The sequence below is a fragment of the Echiichthys vipera genome (genome assembly GCF_963691815.1).
Source record: "Echiichthys vipera genome assembly, chromosome: 23".
NCBI lineage: Eukaryota > Metazoa > Chordata > Actinopteri > Perciformes > Trachinidae > Echiichthys > Echiichthys vipera.
The window spans coordinates 18,136,289-18,159,675 of record NC_139848.1 but is presented as its reverse complement, the minus strand read 5'-3'; positions in this window follow the sequence as shown (position 1 = coordinate 18,159,675).

Below are 23,387 nucleotides of genomic sequence, written 5' to 3'. Positions count from 1 at the left end.
TTCACCTGCGTAATATTGCGAAAATTAGAAACATTGTGTCTCAGAAAGATGCAGAAAACCTAGTCCATGCATTTGTTACTTCTAGGCTGGACTACTGCAACTCCTTATTATCAGGCTGCTCCAATAAGTCTGTTAAGAGTCTCCAGTTGGTCCAAAATGCTGCAGCTCGTGTCCTAACTAAAACAAATCGAAGAGAACATATTTCTCCTTTATTAGCTTCTCTGCACTGGCTACCTGTAAAATCTAGAATAGAATTTAAAATCCTTCTCCTTACCTACAAAGCTCTTATTGGTCAGGCTCCGTCATAGTACCGTATTACCCGACTAGATCTCTGCGCTCTGAGAATGCAGGGCTACTTGTCGTTCCTAGAGTCTCCAAAAGTAGAAGTGGAGGCAGAGCCTTCAGCTACCAAGCTCCTCTCCTGTGGAACAAACTCCCAAGTGTTATTCGGGAGGCAGACACTGTCCCCATATTTAAGAGTAAACTAGAAAACTTTCCTCTTTGATAAAGCTTACAGCTAGGGCTTACAAGCCCTTAGCAATGTTGTTATTTTTAAGCTGATTTTTTTCTGCTTAATGATTCTGCTATAGGCCTAGTCTGCCGGGGGATAATACTTTTCGAGATACTCTGAGCTTCTCTCCTCTCTGTCTGTATCAGTAATGTCTCATCAATGCATGTTACTAATTCAACTTCTTCCCCGGTGTTGTTTGTGCTTTGTCGTCTCGCAGGTCTCTGCTGATCGTGGTGGTGCCTGCTGCCTGAATGACATTTCCTGCTACGATTATAATCTATCACCTTAGCTGTGTTTGTTTCTACTATTCTGCTGTATTAACTGCCATAACATATAAGTCATATTCACATTACTATAAATATTATTATAGTTACTGGAAGTGTGTCTGTCTCTTTCTTTGTGTCTGTCTTTGTCTCTCTCTGTCCATCTGTCTGTCTTTTTTCTCTTTCTCTCTCCTTTTCTTCCTCCCCAACCGCTGCAGACAAGATGGCGGTCCTCCTCAGAGCTGGGTCTGTCTGACGTTCCTGTCTGTAATAGGGAAGGTTTTCGTTGCCACCGTACTCTACGGGGGAATTGTTGGGTCTATGTGTATCATAAATAAGTCATAGAGTGTGGTCTTTACCTAGTTTATAAAGTGTCCTGAGATAACTTTTGTTATGATTTGGCACTATAAATAAAATTGAATTGAATTGAATTGAATTGTAGCTGTTGGTGTAACGTAACTTTAAGAAGCCTCCTTTTCCTACAGCTGGAGCACAATCCTGCAAGAAGTGATGTCGTGTTCTTAGATATCAATTGTCTTTTCATGTAAACCATGTTTTTATGTATCAACTGCCTCTTTTTCTTAAACTTTCTTTTTTAAACTTCTCTTGGCTTCTATTTGATAGTGCTGATGGAGGTTGAGAGGCAATGGGGGAGAGAGAGAGGGTGAGACACGCATCAAAGTGCTGCATGTGGGAGTTGGACCTGAGCTGCTGCGGTGAGGACTTTTAGCTTCTGTATATAAACTATCATTTAATCTTTGTAAAGTACCTTGAGTGGCAGCTGTGGGCTGTAAATAAAGCAGCTTTGTCCTGGAAGAGGGATAATGACTGTTAGTGTATATCACTGACACAGCGAGTGTTTCCCAAACTGAAAGGACATAATGCAGGCAACACAAGAACTGAAAGAGCTGCTTCATTCATTCTATATATGTTTAATTTTTCCTCTCTCGTCGAAAGATATCCCTCCACAGTGTACCACTGCATCAATGACATCTGAGCTACAGAGTCCCTGAGGAAACCACTTATTTGGAGCTTGTTCAGTGGTGGAAAGTACATTTACTCAAGTACTGTTCTTAAGTCCAATGAGACCCTTGTTATTTACTTGAGTTATGGCATGTTATACTATATTTAACATACATCTACTGCACTACATTTCAGAGGAATTTACACATATCACTAATTTAACTTCAGTAAAAGCTCTGAGTACCTTTTCCACCACTGGGTTAGTGTTGATAAATGTTTTGAAGCTTTCATTTCCAGGTTTAAGAATGGGCATTTTGGCAAGTTAACTGAATGTTATTCTCTAATATTTCAATCATTTATCTCCCATTGTGGGGTGTTTTGATTAAATATATGTAATACTTCTGGACTTTTATTTTGAAGCTCATCTGTACCGGAAGCTGTATTCTTTTCTTTCAACTTTACTAACAAACAACGTGGGTCACATCATTTTGACATTCAAAAGGAGCAGGTGCAAAAAGGAATTCAGACTAGAGATTCTACATAAGAGCATAAAATACTCATGAAATAAATAAAATAAACATAGGTCAGCTAGGACTTTTCTTGCAGAGCATATTTCTCAAATAAACTGAAAAAGTTTTATCGCATATTTACTATTCATTATGTTAAGGGATTTAGTGAAAGAGAGAAACTCGTTATGAAACACACAGAACCTAGGTTTCACTTTTATACATTTATATTTGTGTATGGAAATTTTTCCAGGATGAGTATATTGTTTACCAAAAATTCCCATTCATTATTGTCCATAACAACTGAGTTTCCAGTTTCCAACTAGGAGGTATGGAAGATTAGGAGAAATATGAGTAGGGTTTGGAACAATCCCTTGAAATGAATTTGAAGTAGGATTAGGGATGGCTCTCATTATGGCAGCAAAGGATTTACAATCAACTGCTAGATCATATTTAAGACAAAAATGTTCTCATGTCATCACACGCCCATCTTCATCAGTCAAATTAATTAGGGAACAAATACCTTTGTCCATCCAGTCCTTTTTATACAACGACTTGTTTTTAAATGTAATGTATCTATTGTTCCATATTAATACTCCTGCCTGTGCTATTATTACAATACTATTGTATTTAATGCCTGAATGTTTTGATGACCGCCACTGTCTCTCCTCTTGCCGGTATCATATGCGTGAAACTCACCAACCTGGCAACCCCGGGCTCCCTAAGAGCTGTCAATCAAAGTCCAAGCTGCCTCTCCCAAGTGAGAGCAGAATCTGTTGAGCTCAACGAGTTGGTTAATCGCGATGGTTAATATGTGTGTGTGTATGAAATCAAATACATCGCTTGTGAGTCATTGTTTTGTGCACTGGAATTTTGAACAAATTTAAGCTCCTTACTGCAGCCTTCTAGCACTTATGAAGGAAACTGGGGAGCTATCTCTATTCTCCCCGTGAGTTCACTTCGTACATTCTGGTCGGTGTTTACATTCCACCGGAGGCCAACGTGCAGGACGCACAACGCATACTCGCTGACCAGATACTGGACGTGGAGCTGGCCTATCCAAACTCCTTAGTTATTGTCCTCTGGGACTTTAACAAAGGAAACCTTATCCACGAACTTCCCAAATACAGTTTATAAAATGTGCGACCAGGAAGGGTAACACTCTGGATCACTGTTACACTACAGTCAGTAACGCCTATCACGCCGTCACCCGTGCTGCACTGGGTCACTCTGACTATGACAAGGTCCACCTGATTCCTGCCAACAGGCAGAAATTAAAACTTTCAAAACCTGTGATTAAGACATCTAAGAAGTAGACCACGGAGGCTGCTGAGGAGCTGAAGGCGTGTTTGGACTGCACTGACTTGGATGTTTTAAGGACTGCTTCCACCTGTCTGGATGAGTACACAGAAGCTGTAACCTCATATATCAGCTTCTGTGAGGACTGATGCGTGCCATCATGCACCAGGGTGACTTATAAATATGACAGGCCCTGGTTTACACCCAGACTCCGGCAGTTGAGGTTGGATAAGGAAAAGGCTTTTAAGAGTGGCAACAGAGCAGAGTACAAGGAGGCCAAGTACGGGTTTAGCAGGGCGGTGAGAGAGACTAAACGACTGTACTCTGAGAAACTCCAATACCAGTTCTTCTCCAACAACACCACCTCTGTCTGGAGAGGGCTCAAGCAGATCACCAAGGCCAAGAGCCCCCCTCTCTGCTAATAATCGTCACTTTGCCAACAACCTAAACAACTTCTACTGCCGCTCTGACAATCGGGTAAATCCTCACACCATCCCCCACCCAACTTCCCACCAACACCAGGCCCCTAGCTTTACCCATTTGGAATTTTACTCATTATAGGTTCAGCACAGAGAGCGTCTCGCAGGAACTCAAAGGCCTCTTGGCAATCTGCAGTCCACTGAAACGGGACATCCTTTACCCGTAAGGTGACTGAGGGGGGCGGCCGGCTGGGCAAAACTTGTCACAAACCTCCTGTAGTAGGAACAGAGCCAAAGAAGGCACGCACCTCCATAGCTGATCTTGGCAGAGGCCATGACTTCACCTTCTCCGTGTTCTTGGGGTCAGGGCGAAGCCCCTCAGCCAAGATGAATGCTCAAGGAAGACCACATGATCCCAGGCCAGGTGGCACTTCCTGGCATTCAGGCGTAGGCCAGCTGCTCCGATCTGAGTGAAGACCTCCCCCAGAGCAGCAAGATGCTCCTCAAAGGACCTGCTGTATATCAATACGTCGTCAAGATACACCATGCAGATGTGCCATGGCAGCCCCTTTAACACCAGCTCCATAACCCGCTGGAATGTCACTGGTGCGTTTGTGAGCCCAATAGGCATGGGTCTGAACTGGTAAAGGGCCTTGGCCGGTGGTGAAGGTGGTCTTTTCACGGTCCTCTTGCGCCACTTCCACCTACCAGTAGCCGAGTAGCCGTCTGAGAAGTCCATGGTGCTGATGCCCTGGCCCCCGCCACTGAGCCACAGTATAATCAACACAAAATCGCCACGTGTTGCGCCAGCGCGGCGAGAAGCCAACAGCGCTGCCTCGTGTGGGTTCTACCTGCCGCACCTTAAAGTGTCAGAGTTGAACTCATTATTCATAAAAATAGATTAAATAAAAACATATAAACAAAAAACATTACTATTGACAGAAATCATATTTATGGCAGTTAAAAGCAGCCTATAATTGCTTAATTAAATACACTGCAAACAAACATAATGTGGATGCCAGTGACACAACATTATCATATGCATTTCTGATATGTAAAATAACTCACCAAAATAGTTGATTACCTATCTGCAATACTTCTGTTCTTTCCTGGCTGCATCCAAGAGTTATTTTGTTTCCAATCAACTTCTTATACACCTCTATGCAGGGATACATTAAATTGACACACACTTGCAGCTCAGCCTTGACACTGTCCACATCCAGACGACTCCTCTCGTTTCTCCATGCAGTTGTCATCATTGAAAAGACACATTCTTTGTGTGCATTGCTGCATGGGATGGAGAAAATGTAGGCACTGACCTTTCAGAGATTCAGAAGTGGTCCACCTTCAAATATCTTTGATGTTGTGTTTGTAAACCTCAATGGACAAATCCTCCTCATGGTGTCTTTAAGAAATGTCAAGGGGGTTCTGTAGGGATCAGTTCCATTTCTACAGAGGCCAGTGCCACCACCAGGCCCCTCTGTGGACACAGTGCTAATGCATTAGTCAAACTGGAACACTGGTTAATGTTCCACAGACATGATCTAAATGGTATTTATGGTTGTAGATAGCTTGCTCCACCATGGCATCTCACTAACTCTCCCTCTGTTTGTCTGTGTGTTGCTATAGAAACAGAGAAGAAGAAAGGGACTCAGATGTCGCAGCTGTCATCACTGTGAAAAGTCCTGCACATCATGGAGTGATTTAAAGCTTCTGGTGAGAAACGATACAGCTGTGAACATTGTGAGAAGCTTTATCCTCAACGACTAAAATCCTTCTTGGTGCCAACACATTCACACTGCATGATTTAGAACATTTTTCAGAGCCAAGCTGGTTGTTCCCTCCTGCCTGCTCTCCATGTCCTGATGGTTGTGTTGTTATCTTCTGAGCTTTTCTCCCAATTACAATAATTTAATGTCTAACTAGCATGTATGCTATCAAGGCTACAACTTCATAGTCACAAGGTCACCCACTACTCTGCTTGGACCAAGGGTCCTTAAAGAAGTGGGTCAGAGCCAGAGAAGCTGTTTCTACTGTGTTTGAATGATTCCTGGTCCACTGGGGTTTTCAGTTTCTGACTCATTAATGAGTCATTGTCCTACTGTTTTTATTTTTTCAAAATAATTGCTGTATTTGCTGTACAGACTGTGAATCCCCCTTGAGGCAAATGTTTGATTTGTGATTCAATTTGACTTTGTTAAGCTTTTGTTTCTTCTTCTTAACTTTCTTCCTTCTTGGTTTTAAAAGTGGATTGAAGGAGTTGGAGGAAGTTCCATCCGGTTGCAGATGCTTTGACTGAGCTATTTCCGTGGTGATCTAGGACAGGCTGGGGGTGGGTCCTTCGTAGTACTGCAGGGGGTATCTGAGCTCTTTTTAAAATGTTGATTTCAAAAATATCAGTCATGTGTAATTCCTAAAACAATTCTAGGATAATAAGAACATAACTGTAATGTAAGTTCACTAAAGCACATTTCACATTCTATATTCCTGTTTTTAATGAATTTGTTAACTGCAGTAAACTGTCAACTGTCACAACAAACACAATCACTTTGACCAAGACATTTGTTCAGCAGGAGGTCAGTTTCAGTCCTGAGTGACGGAAGAACATCAGAAAAATTTGTGTTTGAAAGGCAGCAGCAACACAGATGAAAACACAGAGAATGTCAAAGATCCTGAGTGAAGCACAAACATGTTTCTCAAAAGATTGTTCTTGCAGCAAATGAAAAAGATGAATTTCAATGCAGCTCCAATGTCATTATTGCATGATGACAAAAACCTGTTTGCCATGAATTAAGTGACGGTTGTAAACATTTGAAATTGAAGTCTTTTTCAGGTCCAAAGCTGTTTAGTAAATGAGACTGTAAATGAGATGTCAAGACATCTGCAACTTAACCATGTGAGTGTTTACTGGGAGACATGTAAAAAAGGTTTTACCCGGGTATCATCCCTTCATGTTGGTAAATTCAGGCTTCACATGCTACTCATCATCACTCACTACATACAAAAGCATATTAAAATACTGTCCACTATGTTCACAGGAGCAAATCTCTGAGGTATCTTCCATCAGGATATTAACGCCCACATAACACCAACACTTGCCTATTTTTACCTGTGAAACACTGCAAAAAAACAGGAAATCAGGTCTGACAACTACACAAAAAATTAGCCTGCATGTAACAATGCATCATGAGAAAAAAATCGATACAAATGTGTAATGATTCAGAATCAGTTGAGATGAAGAATGAATGACAATGCCCTTTTTTTAAAGATTTTTTTTAGCAGTTTTCAAGCCCTTTTTTGTTAGATAGGACAAACGGGGTGAGAGAAAGAGGGGGAGACATGCAGCAAAGGGCTGCAGGTTGGAGTATAACCTCCGGCCGCTGACTCGAGGACTTTCAGCCTCTTTACATGGGGCGGCTGCTCTAACCACTCAAGCCCCGGCAATGCCCTTTTTAAAAAGCAGATGGTGCTCTCTACTTTTGACTGTGCTTGTTGACGTCCTACGTCAGCAGACGGCGGTGCCAAGATGACGGCAGTCACAGCGAGCAAAGATCATGGATGTGAGACATATTGAGGACGCACCAGCCTGTTTTAAATCAGAGGCGTATCAGCACTGAACATTTACTACCACTTCACTCAACCCAATCATAAACAGGATATTCATGTACACGTACTCAAGGCAAGTTTATTTGGATAGCACTTTTAAACAACAAGGTCATAAAACAATCTTTTTCACTTATCAGTGTTAAATCTCATTTTTAAATCGTGTTTGTGAAGCGTTTCAAATAATGAGTTCAGAAAACTCCTTATTATTAGGCTACTCCAATAAGTCAGTTAAGAGTCTCCACTTGATCCAGAGCGTTGCAGCTCAGATTTCTCCTGGATTAGCTTCTCTGCACTGGCTCCCTGTAAAATCCTTCTCATCTACAAAGCTCTTCAAGATCATATCTTAAAGAGTTCATAGTACCTTATTACCCCACTAGAACACTGCAGTCTCAAAATGCAGGGCTACTTGTGGTTGCTAGATAGAGAATGAGAGAATAGGAGGCAGAGCCTCCAGCTCAACTTCAAGCTTTCCTCTTCGATAAAGTTTGAAGTTAGGGCTGGCTCAGGTTTGTCTTGGTCCAGGCTTTAGTTCTGCTGCTATAGGCCAAATCTGCTGAGGGACTTTATCTGTCATCTGGGACTTCGAGTGTCTCACTCTCTCTCTTAAGTCTCATTAATGCAAGTTATTCCCTAAACTTGTCCTTTCTCATCTCTGTCTTTCTCTCAGATGGCTGTACACCAGAGCCAGGTTCTGTTTAAGGTTAGAAGGAGGTTCTTCCTCACTGCAGTTGTGTAGTCTATACATACTCAATGAGAAGTGTCCTGCAAAATTTGTTATGATTTGACATCTCATCTCATCTTCAACCGCTTTACTTTGACTTTGATGTAGCTGAGAGGACGGACGACTGGCACGTTTGTCTTTTCAGCTCATGAAGACGGCTGGACATTTTATCATAAACCCTGCAGCTGAAGGGTTTGTCCTGTATGAGTTCTCATGTGTCTCTTCAGGGATCCCTTATGGCCAAATCTTGTCCCACACTTGGAGCAGCTGAATGGTTTTTCTCCTGTATGATTTCTGAGGTGTCTCTTCAGATCTTCATTTCGAGTAAAACTTTTATCACACACTGAGCAACTGAAAGGTTTCTCTCCTGTATGAGTTCTCATATGTGTCCTCAAATGTCCCCTCTGGCCAAATATTTTCCCACACTCAGAGCAGCTAAATGGTTTTTCTCCTGTATGAGTTCTCATGTGTCTCTTCAGGGATGCCCTCTGGCCAAATCTTTCCCCACACTCAGTGCAGCTAAATGGTTTTTCTCCTGTATGAGTTATGAGGTGTCTCCTCAGATATCTACCTTCAGTGAAATTTTTACCACACTCTGAGCAACTGAAGGGTTTGTCTTCTGTATGAATCATCATGTGTGTATTCAGATGTCCCTTGTGGACAAATCTTTTCCCACACTCAGAGCAGCTAAATGGTTTTTCACCTGTATGAATCATCATGTGTGTCTTCAGATGTCCCTTCTGGCCAAATCTTTTCCCACACTCAGAGCAGATAAACTTTTTCTCCACAGCTCTACATCTGACATGAACTTCATCTTTATTCAGAGAGTTTAAACCTGACTGAGGTTCTCTGGTCTCCTTCCAATCATCACTGTTATCAGTCTCAGGTTCGGAAGAGTCTCCTGTCTTTTCATCAGTATATTGTTGTAAATGTATATCTGGATCTGAGTTCCTGGCTGGTTCTGGTTCTCCACAGTCCTCTTCTTCTGTTTTTATCTGTTCAGTTTGTCTTTGATGAAACTTTGAGGACTGAGGTTTCTCTTCATCATATTCACTCTTCACAGAAACTGGAGTGAATGAGATCTTGATATCAGCCTCATCCAGTCCCTGAAGCTGCTCTCCCTCCTGACTGACCCAGAGTTCCTCCTGTTCCTCTTTAATGTGTGGGGGCTCTGGGTTGTCCTGGTCTATACTGAAGCTCCACTCCTGCAGATGTTCTTCACCAACAATCACTTTATGGACATCTGAAGGTAAAGCTGAAAACACAGACAAAACAGCCATTAATGTGAGCATTAATGTGATCTTAACAACAGTTTGCTAATTAGAAACAGAAACACTTTATTGATTGATTATCTATATGATTGATTCCCAGGGGCAGAATTTGTACTGAAAAGGCTGAAAATCAGTATTGGGTGTTGATGATGGCACCGCATTAAAAACACACAAATCCACAAATGACAATTGAAACTCTACCATTCATAGAGGAAACTGTATATAAACCGGATCCAGAAAAAATGCTGCCTTCTCTGGGCCTGAGCTCATTTAAAATGGACGAGGGGAATCGGAAAACTGTCCTGTGGTCTGACCAGTCTCAATTGAAATTATTTTTGGAAATCATGGATCGTCAGGGCTAAAGAGGAGAGGGGAAGACACTTGACAGACAACGAGCAACATAGTGCACGTACTGCTTTCCAAAGTGTTTTAGGAGATACACGTTTGTTGCAGAGTCTCCCAAATAAAAAAACAGCATATACAGAAAAATATGTTGATGTTTCAATATTCTTTTTTTATGTGTGTAGTGTTTCCCTGGACAGACAACGAGCGAGCAGCGCGTGCACGGCTTAACCAGATCTTGTGCTAACGTGGTCAGCTGGTTTTCAAAGTGTTTTATTAGAGAGACGTTTTTTAAAGTGTGATAAAAAGTACTAGAGTGATAAGAAGTCCTGGTGAATGCTTGATAAGTAGACTATAATAAATAATGAAGTGTATTTTTCGGTGCGCTATGTGCACTATTGGTCAGTATAATATGATAGTACCGGCAAGAAATCAAAACAACTGTCACCCCGGCTCACACCATTCATGGCCCTATCCTAACCAGAACTGATTTGTCCACTTCCAAGTCCCCAACAGACACCCACTGGGCAAAAATCGAATCACAACAAGGATGGTAATAATAATAATAATGTAAACAGTGAGTGATATTTTGTAGGGAACCGTTTGGTTCTTGGGCTGTGGGTGACAGAGTTGTATGAATAAGAAAGGTCAGGTGGACGTGGTTTTGTGCAACATAACGTTAGTTCAGTATTCCCTGGCTGGGCACTACATGCACGTGTTCCTTGACGAGCCTTCACGTTCCGGCTCTTGTGCATGCGCATGTACCGCATAATTTACTTTCCCGTCCTCCTCAACCCAAATTTTGAGAGAGATGGAACGGTATGAAAATTTCAGATCACGATTATTGTGACCAAAATGATCATATTTATCTGTTTTATCATAGTATTGTTAAATGATGCCAGTACACATACTGGAATAATTTAAAATAGTATCAAAAATTAAATCAGTAGCTGTTTTTGTTTGCATAAACATTAAAATAGCCAATACCTTCTGTAATGGCCATGAGAGTAACTGCATTTTGTGCAGACTGTAAATAAGAAAAATGGCAACCAAAAACATGTTTCTTGTCTTTTACAGATTTTGCAGCACTTCTTCAGCTGAACCCAAAAGAGCTCAGTCTCCTGAGCAGATAGAGTTCTCTTGTTTTCTCTGCATTGATCTGGAGGCTGTTCCGCTGGCACCAGTCCACAAAGTCCTGCGTCAGTCCTCTGTACTCCCTATTGTCCCCCTTTTTGATGACGCCGGCAATTGCAGAGTCATCAGAGAACTTCTGTAGGTGACAGGTGGGTGGGTTGAGTGAAAAGTCTGCAGTGTAGAAGGTGAAGAGGGACAGAGCCAGGACCGTTCCCTGCGGGGGCCCCCGTACTGCAGACAGCCATGTCCGACACACAGTCCTGTGTCCTCACATACTGTGGACGGTTGGTGAGGTAGTCCAAAATCCAGTATGTGAGGTGACAATCCACTCCTGTGTGCTCCAGCCTAGCCCTCAGAAATGCAGGCTATATCGTGTTGAAAGCACTGTAGAAATAAAAAAACATGATTCTCAGTTTACTCAGGTTTCTTCAGGTGAGATAGAGCTCGGTGGTAGAGGAAGATCACGGCGTCTTACACCCTGATGCCAGGCTGGTAGGCAAACTGAAGCGGGTCCATCGATGGGCTCACCAGGGGGTGGAGATGGACAAGGACCAAACAATCCACCTTAAATGTCAAATTGATGACAAACTCTTTGTTTTCATTGTCTTTGTTGAACCACATACATTCTAATAATGGTCGGATTTCAAAGTGCTCATGAAACCGTCTGAAAGTGAACCAGATTATTCAAACTGAAACTATTCTGTTTTTCTCACTTGGAGAAAGAAGTGCCGTTCCAGTGTATCAACGATTACCCAATGATCAAAACCCATTTAAAGTGATACGTCACCTCCTGAGTCTGGGAAATCCATCTTAATGGTGACACGTCGAGTGAGAGGACATCTGAGATGGCGTGCCCTGAAACTTTCCCAGCAGCCACATTATACCTCAATGAAAACTCGCCTGGAAACATTGTGTAAAATAATCCATTGTCTCTTCCTTCAGTGGTGCTGTTACAGAATCTGTGTGAAAAGGGTTTGTGAGTTGTAATACATCATTCTGTTCACTGCTGCACTTGACACACTAAAGTGACTGCCATGAATACGTTCTCCCAAAAAATAATAAACTAATAAAAGATGATGTATTAAGATAGATTAATAAACACAGCATATTCAGATTTTGAATACCGGACTTGACTTGAGTATTCTGAAGGATCAGAGTACTTCTTTTCCTTCACTCTCATGGGGGTGATGTGATGTACATTCAGTAGCAGCTTGGTTTGGAAACCTCTCTTTGAAAGACAAAGGCTCACTAAACCTAATAGTGTTGTGGTCCAGCAGGCTGATTGGTGAGCTGCTTGCAAAGTCAAAGTTTCTGTGTCATGGAAAGCCTAAACACCTTTTCGGGCCAGCCTGGAACTCACCGTGCCTTTCTACAGATGCAGAAACAGCTGGGAGTGAAAGCTGAGTTCTCTGCCCTGAGTGACACGTGATCGGCCTGCAGATGGCATAACGTGTCAGCTGTGAAGTCCATAATGGCCACCCTTGCCGAGTTTTCTGTGCCAACATACTGCAGATTTACAGAGGCTTCAGGTTTGGAAACTGGTATTCTGTGTGTGTTTGATTATGTTCTTCCATGCGCTGCGCTTCATCCATGTTGCATCTCAGGCCCTTCAGAAAACAGACACAAGCTTCTAGTGTTTTGCAGGCCAGCATCCAAGGGCTTCAGGAAAAGAGAAAAAACTGTGAGGAGATGTGGAGGAGATAATCCCTTTTGAAATGAGTTTGCGTGATGTCACTCTGGAAAATGTCAGAGCCGGACTGAGGTTAAAGGTTGTTTTTTTGTCCCGTAGCTTCCCCATATGTCCTGCCCTAGCACCGCCTATCCCTGCAGCCATCACACTAAGGAATAAGTCATAGCTATATTTTGCACAGGTGATTATTTATTGCTGACTTTATTTATATACTCTCTGAGACACTAAACGTGGCCCATTGATGGATTTTCTTGAAGGACTTCTGCGGAAATTGGAGTGGAGGAGACAGTTGTAGACTATCTTAGTCGCCCTTCTTCCACACAGAGGAATTCATTTTTTAAGTTTCATCCTCAACAGGAGTCCACAAACCCTGTCGTCCAGAGGCTCTTCATTAGAACGGACGGCATGGCATGGAAATGGCTGACTCATTGTGGTCAACGTCATGCTTTATTTTGTTTTTTTTGTCTTGCTTTTAGCAAGCCCAATGATCCAAGTGCTTTCATTAGAGGCATGGCAGACTGGAGGCATGTGCACCAAAGAGTAGAGGAGCATGAGAGAGGCATGACACATACAGTGTGCTGAGGCATATTTTTTTAACTGCTCCAGAGCAAGCATTGGTCACCTCCTTGAGGGAAGACAGCAGACAGGACACCGTGAGCAGGTTCAGAAGAGACGTCAGGTGTTGGAATGTGTAGTGCAGGTTGTCAAAGTCATAGGAAAGAGAGGCTTGAGCTACAGGCATGAGCACAATGAAGCTGCGTACACCTTGGACATCGACTGTCGAAACAAAAAGTGCACGAAACAAAACCAGAGGATAACGAGATGGTTTAGTCCGATATGAAACTGAGCTAACAGCTCAGTTATTCCTCCGCATTTTGAGCTTACCTCACCGCTATCAAAATACCTATAGACCGAAGGATTGGACATCCTCTCAGCACACAGAATGATAACCACAACACAAGATTCACTGAAAAAGATAGCAAGAGATTTCTCTGTTGTCAAAGATTGTAGGATGTGGACTGTTTTGTCCATTGGGCAAATGAAAAGTTAGAGGAGCAGGAATAACTAAATTTGAAAGTGGACGCTGCTCTGCCTCAGAAAAGGGTGAGGAAGAGGAAAGTCTTGCCAGGAGAGACGGCCCAGGATGAAAGCCTCAGTGATTCAGAAAAAACCTACGAGGTTGATGTTTACCACCAGATTCTTGATACAGCCGCCAAGGCCCTTTACAAAAGATTCCTCATCCATGGCACGCTGTACTCAGATTTATCCCTCCTACATCCTAAAAACTTCCACCTCATCCACACCAGTGCTCTCACCAAATCTGCACTTGCAGAACTCAGCAAATGCCTAGTTGTGTATGACAGCAAGGCAACTGTTGCCAATCTACAAATTGAACTGTAAAACTTGGCACAGACTGGTACCATCACCCTTGGATAACTACTCAGATCAGATCAGATGATCAAGAAGAGGTGGACATAACAAGCAAAACCTGTGTCTTACAAAGCGTGCCCCGTGTGCTGCTACAAAATCCTTTTCAGATTTAATATGCTGACTCACGCATACCCCCTACTTCGGTTGGCATACAAGTTATTGCTGACCCTGTCAATAACTCAGGTAGCATGTGAGTGGTCATTTTCAACCCTTCGCTACATAAAAAACAGACTGAGGAGTTGCCTGTCTGCCAGCAAACTGAAAGCCTTAATGTTGATGGCCACAGAAAAGGACATCCTTGTTTCCCTTGATACTCATTGACAGAGTCGCAGACAACAGTGAATTACTGAAGAGACTGCTTTTGTATGGTGAGATTTATGTTAAATAAATACATTTGTGTTAAATTTGTGGATTTAAACTTTTTGACAGAGATTTATCTGTTTATTGCTTTGCTCTCTGCTGGCTCCTCTCCTCCTCTCTCCGAGTGCCCTTGCAGCTTTTAGTTGCTCCAGTTCATAATCTTCCAATTTCATTGCTATATTCGTTCTTGAGGATTATCGGAGGGCCAATCAACATTTTCTTAACCAGTATGTATATCAGACTGTTGTCTAACTATTTCTTTATTTTAGTCATTAGTCCTGTTATAATGCAGTTGGTGTGTATGACTCACTTTTTTGTCCGTCCAACTCTTCCCCTGTCTCCCTGAGATATTCCATGGGGAAATTCAATTTTCACTCTAGTATTTTTCATTTTACACACACACACAGGCCCGAAATACACACACATGCACAGACAGGACCTATATATATATGCAACCAATGGAGAGATGTTGGAGCGAGGGGGGTACCACCTCTGCAGTGCCCAGGAGATGAATTGGCACCTCTCCAGCCACCAGTCCACACTCCATTCATGGTCCACACAGGGACTCGAACCAGCAACCCTCCTGTTCCTAGCCCAGTCACCTATGGACTGAGCTACTACCGCCCCAAGAGGTGGTATCAGATCAATCTAGAATATTTGACCTCACCTCTGCTTTCTGTCTCCCTCAGCACCAAGGTCCATGCAGCCTTTTTTCTCTCTGCATATATGAGCTATTATCTCTTTGTTCACCTAAAGTTTATAATACCTTATCTGATCCCTGCTCTCTTTCTTTCCTGTGTCTTCCTGTCTTTGCATTTCCCTCCCCCTCTTTCTTACTGTAGGCCTAATTGTCTTGTGTAAATTGTATGTTTAATCAAAGCGCTCCACACAATTGAAGTCGAACGTAACCAGAAAACATGGACGACCGCCATCAAATACTAATAATGTTAATAATAATAATTAATAATATTGTCAACATTGGTTGACACTAGAGCGCTATTCAGCGAAAACATCATCAACTGATCTGGAGCCGTAGCCGATATGTAAAAGCTCTGCACATGGATATGAAATGGAACTGGGTACAATATTACAATGGGCCTTCAATCCTGCAGCACAGCACTGCTGGGACACTGGAGATTTAGATTTTATTTCATCAAAATGAAACAATGTAGTATAGAAAAATATACTATAATAGTAAATTATAAAATTCTGCAAACTAATGTAGCCTATATATATATATATTAACGGTTTATTTAAAAAAATCTGTGTTGCAACGTAGCGTAAGCCTTCATGACCGCTGTCCATTCCTGTATCTCAGCACTACGTCTCAGTGCTACTGTCTCAGCACGTCAAATCCCTGTGCTGGGAGACCTGCTCCATGCGCGCCCTATAGGCGCACGGCCACAACGCTACGCACGCTCCCGCTACGCTCTTTTTCGTGGGTTTCTGAATCCTGTTGGCAGCAGCTCGCTAAGCTTCGCTCTGTTGTTTTTCTCAATCATTTCTGTCTGGTTAAATCTGCGGTTAAATCACCACATCAATGTCTCTTTCTACTCTGAAAAAAAGAAAGGTTGACACAGAAAACCGTCAGTTCAGAGAACGAACAGAGAAGTTTTTGTTTCTGTCACTGTGAAGCCTTTACTCTGTCAGTAAAGTACTCTCTCAGTTTACTCTGCAGCCATATCTGCGTGGAAAGAGGAGAAGTTGATTAAAATCATGCTACTCTGCATTTATGTTACGATCATTTTTGTCAGTCCAGTTTTTGATGAATAAACTATGTAAACTATGCAATATGTTTCATATGCGCTTGTCAGCCTGGTAAAGTAACTAGTTACTGAAGTAATCAGATAAATGTAGTGCAGTAAAAAGTAGAATATTTCCACTGATTTGTAGAGGAGTAGAAGAATAAAGTAGCAGGAAAATAAAATACTCAAGTAAAGGAGAAGAGCCTCAAACTTTCCTTTAGTCCAATAATTGAGTGTAAACCTCTGGTTCACAGGTTTGTTCATTTAACAAGGATTGTTTTTTGACAAGCTTGTTGCACTTTAAGGTCATGACTAATATTTACATTGATAAAATAAAGACAATATACTGTATGCACTCCTATGTCGCTGCATTGTTTTAGAATATCCATTTATGTGATGCTCATATTTTTTTACAGCCCCTAAAATTAAGTGAATAGCCTATGGAGCCTATTTCAGTCAGTTCAGTGATTGCTGTTTGTGCGTATTTTAGTGAAAGAAAACCTATTTTATTCATTTTTTCTAAGATTTGTTAATGTATAAGTGTTTATATTCTTACCTAGAAGGGAAATAATTGTTGACCTTTTTGCCAACTAATTATGTAAACGCAGCAATGTATCTCCTACTGTTTCAAAATCTCACTTCACTTACAGTAATCCCTAAATAAGCTGCTTCATTATTTCAGTTTTTGCATGATTGCATGACATGTCCTTAAGAATATCTGATTACATTTTTTTAGGTTATAGATCTGATAAATGGTATTTTTAGAATCTAAAAGAAATAGAAAAAAACAACCGAACCGAAAAACCGTGACCTCAAAACCGTGATATGAACCGAACAGTGGATTTTGTGAACCGTTCCACCCCTAATATATATATATATATATATATATATATATATATATATATATATATATATATATATATACTAAGAGATTATAACACATATTTTCTCGCCAGAATATTCAAAACAAGTTGTGTTAAAATTGAACACAACACTACACGCAGGGAAGTAATTTTTAGCCTATTCTTTGAAGTTTCTCATTGAAGTCGGGGTTGGTTGAGTTCCCCCGAGTTCGCGAGTTGGAGGTTCCACTTCGACAGGCATTCAAGTGCACTTTACAGAGTTGGAGGTCTGAAAGTTCCGACCCTCCCACTACTGGATACTGGAACGCAGCATAATGAAGTACTTGAACTTGATTCCCTGCCGGTTGTTTCACACTGATCCACTCATCCAGTTTCATTCCTACTAATGCAACACTCCTGACTAACAGCACCAACTGGGACTGGTTCTTGACCAGGTCTCTTTATCTGGTTAAACAAAGTAAAAGTGACATAAACAGATTGACTCACTTTGTTTCTTTCGATCTATGACTCATAGGCATTTCTTATTTTCTTCTCCAAGTGAAAGTTGGATCATATTTTTGTTATGGAGTGATTCTTAAGTTGTTCTCGTGAAGTGAATGAGTGGTGTAACATCATTCTGAGACCACTTTAAGTGTATCTTTCACAGCTCCTGAAGACTCCTGAAGAAGTGGAAACATTCACAGCTGCTTTTATTGTTCCTTTCACTCATAAACACATCAAGTCATTAACAGTAAAGACTCTGAATGAATCCTGGAGGATCAATACAAATCCTCTGAGAAACTTCAGGAGCTAGCTTCGGCTAACAGGCTGCATGAGTGTGAATGTTGTAGTAGCTAACGTTAGCTTAGCATCATTAGCAGAGAAGTAGAAAGAAAACAAACCTCCTCGCAGCTTCGTTTCCGGTTTTATAACCACCTCCAGCTGTTTCCGGTGTCGGTCCATCTCTGATGAACAAACAATCATCGGTTTTTCTGCCGTTATTTGGCTTCAACTAACGGCTTCTCTCCCCTAACTGCCACCCGGTGTTTAGGTCAGAAAATATCAAGCGTCACTTCCGGGGTTGACTGTCAAAATAAAAGTCTCCTTATTCTTCTGCAATGGCGTACTGCTGCCCTCTCCAGTTTGTTATAATGGTTTTAACAGCTGTTTATATTTAGTTCTACAGTCCAATACTGTGCAAATATTCCATGAGTTTCTTTATCTTAGTCCAGTCATCCAGGTAAAATAAAGATGACAAAATCAAAAGTGTTTCACTGCCTCTGTATATAAACTATCATTTAATCTCTGTAAAGTACCTCGAGTGGCAGCTGTGGGCTGTTTGTAAAGCAGCTCTGTCCTGGAAGAGGTAGAATGAGTGTTAGTGTCTATCACTGACACAGCGAGTGTTTCCCAAACTGAAAGGACTTAATAAAGACAACACAAGAACTGAAAGAGCTGCTTCATTCATTCTACATATGTTTATTTTTTTTTCTCTACTTGTTGGAAAGATATCCCTGCACAGTGTGCCACAACATTAATGACATCTGAGCTACAGAGTCCCTGAGGACGGCCCAAGTTGTGATGTAAAGCTTCTGAAACAACAACTTATTTGGAGCTTATGCAGTGGTGGAAAATAACTCAGTACATTTACTCAAGTACTGTTCTTAAGTCCAATTTTGAGACACTTGATATTTACTTGAGTAATTCCATGTTATACTACTTTATACTTCTACTGTACTATCCCCAAAGCAAATTCAGTCAAAAGCAACCAGACTTGGTTATTTGTCAAGGAAGACGTTTCACCCCTCATCCAAGAGGCTTCATCAGTTCATGTACGCAACTGACCGGGCGGGGACTGGTCCAACTATCTGCCAATAAACTACCAATGTGGGTCAGCAACCCTTAAAATGTTGCGGGAACATGAAAGGTTGTCTTGAAAAAATTGCAGATTACAGAAACCAAGGATTTAGCCTGAGGCTTACACCAACTAGCCTATGCTTGAATTCCACTATGAGAGGGCATAGAGTGGAGAAAATCATAGAAAAGGCTCAAAACCAACTCCTCAATGAGCGAATGAGACAGGTCAATTTTACTTTAGAAGGGCTAAAAGAGAAAGCAGAGCTCTCATTATAGAAACGGACATCAATCTCACCTGGTTCTATCATGGAGAAAGTTGTGGATTTCACCCAGAAAGCCCAACTATCTCAAAACAACAAGAGCCAACAAAGACAAACAAAGAATTTTCACAATTTACAATCCCGGAATATTGACCAAAACACAGAAATAGTCACTTGGAGGCAAAAACTGACATCAGCACAGAAAGAAACACATAACAGATGGGTTATGAATTTGTCGGACAGAGATCTTACCCACCGAGAAGGAGGTCTTAGCCAAGGGCTTGAATTTTGCCATGACATCAAAAGAGTCACCCATAGTGGAGTTGATCACAGATACAGAATCGGCTATAAAGAAAAAATGCCTAACCGGAACTGAGGCTGAACGGCTAAGGTTAAAAGTGTCAGCAGCGTTGTCCCAAGCTAAGGTCCCCCCATTCAACCTCAACATTGAAGAGAGAAAAGCAGTAACAGCACTAAGGCAACGACCACAACATCACATCCTTCCGCAGACAATGGTAGATGCACAGTTGTTCTCAATACAACTGATTACCAGGCAAAGATCTCTGCACAACTCAGTGCCTCTAACACTTAGGAAACTCTGAAACAAAACCCTACCAGTGGTTACAAAATGAAGGTTATAGAGTGTCTACAACAACTTTGCCAAGCACATAGCCAGTATCCTGGCACCACTGGTGGGCAACACCCAACATCACATCCAAAACTCCATAGACTTTGCGATCATGGAAAATGGATCCAGGTGAAACCATGGTATCCTATGAAGTGACTTCCTTGTTCACCTGTATTCCAACCATGGAGGCTCTGGCGACAGTACCAAGACAAAATGTTACACAACCGAACAAATCTCAAACCAGACCACATTTGCCAACGTCTGGATTTGTGCCTGAACACCACATATTTCCAGTTTAATAGCACTTTTTACAGACAAAAACACGGCTGTGCCATGGGTTCACCAGTATCCCCTATTGTGGCAAATCTATAAATGGAGGAGGTAGAGGACAAGGCTTTTAACACCTTCAAAGAAATAACACAGAGCCATTGGTTCAGATATGTGGACGACACATGGGTTAAAATCAAATCCAAAGAGGTGCAAACTTTTACTGAACATATAAACTCAGTGAACAGGAACATCAAGTTCACCAGAGAAGAAGTCAAGGACAACAGTTTGCCTTTCTTTGTCTGTGACGTACATATGGAGAATGACAGGAGCCTGCACATTGGGGTATACAGAAAACCCACTCACACAGATCAGTATCTACTGCTTGAATCCCACCACTCCCTGGAACACAAGCTTGGGGTTATCAGAATACTGCAACATAGAGCTGATAATGTACCCACCAGCTCACAGGCCCAAGGGTGTAGGTGCAACCGGCACCCCAAAGATGATTGTTCTTTTCTGGAACTTTCAGTTTGATTATGAGAACTAGGCCCAAAGCCTGGCATCCTGTCGCTGAGGCATGGTCACAAACAAAGGCCTGCCATGCAACCTTCTCCCCCCACAGGTCACACCAAGGTGTGAATTCAAGGGACCCCCAAACTGTTAGTTCATTGGCTAAACTGACCTCTGGTGATGACATCATCGGCGTCTATAAATGTAGGACACCCACTTCCTCACTCTCTCTCTTCGAATCTCCACACTCAACTTGACGCTCTCCTGCGGGATCCAGGGACCAGCTGCCCGCTGTCCCCTTGGCCCTGAAAATGGCCTGTATGGTGTAGGATCACTGGCAAAGGTTAACCAACCGGTTATCCACTCAACTGAGAAGAACAACGAGTGATATGAGTCCTCTTTTGTCTGAATGCAACAACCAAGACAAGAACCTTTCTTCAACCAGCTTCCTTACAAGGACCAGCCACTGGCATCAAGCAACGCAACTTATCTTTCCCATCTCATGGACTGGTAACTAATCACCAACTGGGCATTACTACATGTTTTAGGACTTAATCAATGTCTAGATAGAATTGTAACTTTGTCATAACCTGAATAAGAACTGAGATCTCCAGACTGCTGGCCTTTGTGTAACTTAAATGTTCACACCTTCTCTGCAGGGGTCCAAGCCCCCACCTCTCCTCTTTGTCTCTCTCACACACACACACACTCACACACAGACACACAGACACACAGACACACACACACACACACACACACAAACACACACACACACACACACACACACACACACACACACACACACACACACACACACACACACACACACACACACACACACACACACACACACACAAACACACACATTTGCTGTTAGCTTTAGTTAGTTTATTGTGTGTTTTGTTTGTTGCATTTATTAACTTGTTAATAAATGTTTGTGTTTACCATATGTCTGATTATTTAATGTTACACAAAGATGAATGAGCCTCTACTAAGAAAAGAACCTTTAAATCCTTCAACTAATTAAACTATTCTATTTATCGATGTTCAACCCTTAATTAGTAGTTTAAAATATTTAATGAGACCTTTATATTAGTTGTCACTCCGTCTATAACGGTGGTGCCCCGAGGAACTCTGGTTTAATTAGAGTAATTTTTATTATTATCTTTGATAATTATTGGTGATAACTAATATTTACTTGATTAACGATGAGTTTATTGAGAATACTCAATCTCATAATCTGAACGTGAGTCAAGGCCTACCTTTAACTGGTTCTCCGTGTGAAGTTTAATAAATTGAAGTAATTCATTTTTAGTAATTTTTCTTTATTAATTTTCTTTATCGAATATTTAATTTTGATAGTCACACTATTGATCCAATTAACCTAAAGTACCTACAAGGGGAAGAATGCAAACGCCTGAGAGGCGCCCTCACAACTTGTGGCTACCCCAGCTGGACCTTTGTTAAAAACGGCAGCTGCTCCCAGAAAGAAAACCAAAGTGGTTGAGAAAGAAAAAGAAAACAAGAGAAACAACATAGTCATCCCGTATGTGGCTGGGGTATCAGAGAAACTCAGGGGGATCTTCAACAAACACTGCATCTCTGTGTATTTCAAACCCAGTAACACTCTCAGACAGAGACTAGTACATCCCAAGGACAGAACACCACACACCCACAAAAGCAACCTGGTTCGTGCTGTCCAATGAGATGAGGAATGCAAAGATCTCTACATTGGAGAAACAAATCAACCACTGCATAAACGCATGGCCCAACACAGGAAAGCTAACTCCTCAGGCCTGGACTCTGCTGTCCAATTACATCTCAAGGAGAAAGCCCACTCCTTTGATGACAACAATGTCCACATTCACATGAAAGAGGAGTAAAAGAAGCTGTCTATGTAAAAGTAGAGAAATCATCGCTAAACAGAGGAGGAGGTCTGAGACACCACTTATCTCCAATTTACAATGCTTCCTTCATCCCTTCAGGAGATTCAACAATCCCGTGACTCCAACGGCTGCCGTTATGACCCTATAGAGCACTAATGAAGCCGAAACCAACTTCCCACCAATGTCTGTCACTCTAAAAACGGCCGTTGACACTTGGAGCACAAAGGGTTCCAGTGACATCATCAGCCTTGTGAGAGGTTAAATACCTTGATCTCCACACCAGTTAGTTGGACCAGTCCCAGCCTGGTCAGTTGCGTACATGAACTGATGAAGCCTCTTGGATGAGAGGTGAAACTTCTTCCTAGACAAACAACCAAGTCCAGTTGCTTTTGACGGAAATTGCTTTGGGTATAATTCTGTGAATTCATTTTCCATACCTGTCATTTGTCCAGGGATAATTTTTATATATTTGTTATATATACTTTACTGTATATACTAATTTTACAGTCTTTCACCGGCGTTATATTATATGTAAACATGAAAAGATATTCTAGTCTGTTATAAATTCCATGCTTTCCAGAAAAACAGGTATATTCCTTTTGATCAGGTTGGAGCCTCTTTCTATTCAGGCCTTCCTTAATAAATTTGCATTTTTGTCTGCCCGATGCACCTTGGTGCTAGATGAATCTATTTTTTGTGTTCCTTACCAGGTTGAAGTCCCCTGCCATTATTAGAAATCCCTTAGACTTTGTACAACCAAATCAATTAGTGTGTGCATCAATTATGGGCCCGTATCCGGTGGATAGTATACATTACACAAGGAGAAATCAATCCCTCCTTTTTTACCGACTACTAATATACTGTACATCATCC